We start from the raw sequence: 2,189 nt of genomic DNA on the forward strand, positions 1-2,189 counted from the left end.
GACAAAGGAGAAAACAAATTTTAGCAAATGTTTATTGATAAAATTCAAAGTAATAATAATTGAGCATTTATTTTAGGTAATGCAGGACAACTAATGAGAATAATGAAATTCTTTTTGGGAGGTAACATTTTATTTGGGGCTAATAGTATTCTCTGTTGTCAAAATAGTTTCAAATGTTCATGTTAATGCTCATCTATAATGAGATTTTACACATTTTATCTTTATAAATGTCTTTTCACACAGATAGGTATGAATGCACAAACATATTCTTGTTATTTTTTAGTTAAATTTCAGAATAGTGTAAGGTTTATAGAAAAGTTGGGAAGATAATGCAGAATTTCTGTGCACCCCTCACCCAGTTTCCCCTACTCTTCCTTTCCTATTTTTAATAACTTTATTAGGATATATTTTTCATATCAAAAAATTCACCCATTTCAAGTGTATAGTTCAATATTTTTAGTAACTTTACTGAATGATGCAACCATAATCATAATGTTTTAGAACATTTTCACTTCCCTCCTAAATCCCTCATACTCATTTATTTACAATTAATCCTCATTCCCACTCCCAACTCCAGGTAACCACTGATCTATTTTCTGTCTCTATAAATTTGCATATTCTGGGCATTTCATCTGAATTAAATCAAGTAAGAAGTGGTCTTTTGTGCCTGGCTTCTTGCACTTAGCATATTTTTGAGGTTCCTCCATATTGTAGCATGTACCAGTACTTCATTAATTTTTATTGCCAGTGTGTATGAATCATACAAAAATCTTTTGTGTTTAGCTTCTTTCACTTAGCATAAGGTTTCTGAAGTTTTTCCAAATTGTAGTATGTATCAATACTTCATTTTAATGGCTAAATAATATTTTGCTGTATGGCTTTCCATATTTCACTTATCCACTCATCAGTTGGTTGGCTTCTGCCTTTTGGTTATTATGAGTAATACTGCTATAAACATTCATGTACATGTTTCTGTGCAGATATATGCTTTCATTTCTCTTGGTACCTATCTAGGAGTAGAATTGCTGGGCCATATGGAATTCTATGTTTAAATTTGTGAGGAACTGCCAGAATGTACCAAAGTGTCTGTATATTTTCCCCTCCCATTAACAATGTATATTCTCCTCCACATCTTTAATGTCTATTTTTTTTTATTACAGCCATTCTAGTGGGTGCAAAGTGGTATCTCATTGTGATTTTGTTGTTTTGATTTGTAACAGCACGGAAAGTGTATAAAGCGTGTTGGCATCACTTATGATTCAAACAGTGTTAGTTGTTGAAATGACTTTCCTACTGTATAAGTTTCACATATAAGTGCTCTTTTGTCTTGTAATTTTAGGTTGAATTGATTAAGAAACATTATCAAGTCTGGAGCAAAAGCTAATGTCCAGGGCCATTTGGTGTTTGGTATTAGTGGGTGAAGGCAGTTCTTCCAACAGGTGAAAAAATGTAAAAGTCATTCATACCTTCCTTACCATAAGGAAAATACAAAGTGGACCTAATTTGACTTGCCAGATGTAGCTTGCTAATGGCTGGTGTATAGTGAAAGTGTCCTGTATTTAGTAGGTGTTCAATAAATATCCAGTTGATTTCAGAGGTACAGCAGGCTTGTTGTGTGGTACTCACAAAGGATTGGGTATAGTAACATTTTACTATAATAATAAATCAAAAAATTGGATTTGATTGCCAGAAACAGCTGGAGACAAACTCCAAGTGCCCCTACTACTGAGTGACTTGTTTGGGTAACCTTTTATAGATGGTGTGTTGTGCTTTTAAATTATTTGATATGACCGGGTGGTTAACTTCAATTATGAATCCTTTAAGGACAAGGGTAAGATATTCTTCAACTTTTTGAAAGCTGGAAGACAAATAGATCTCTAAGGGAGAAGATGTCTTCTCTTTCGTTACTGTCCCCAAGTATGGAGGAACAGTGTGGTTACTGTTTATTTATCAAGAGTCAAAGGGGGGCCCTGTTAGGGATGGACTCCCTTGCTACTTGTACAATTGAATATTCCCTTTTCTACTGGTCATCTAGAGTCTAGGTCCTCAGTTCAGTTCAGTCGCTCAGTCGTGTCTGACTCTTTGCGACCCCATGAATCGCAGCACACCAGGCCTCCCTTTCCATCACCAGCTCCCAGAGTTCACTCAGACTCACGTCCATCGAGTCGGTGATGCCATCCAGCCATCTC

The sequence above is a fragment of the Bison bison genome, unplaced genomic scaffold (assembly GCF_000754665.1).
Source record: "Bison bison bison isolate TAMUID 2011002044 unplaced genomic scaffold, Bison_UMD1.0 scf7180017850848, whole genome shotgun sequence".
NCBI lineage: Eukaryota > Metazoa > Chordata > Mammalia > Artiodactyla > Bovidae > Bison > Bison bison.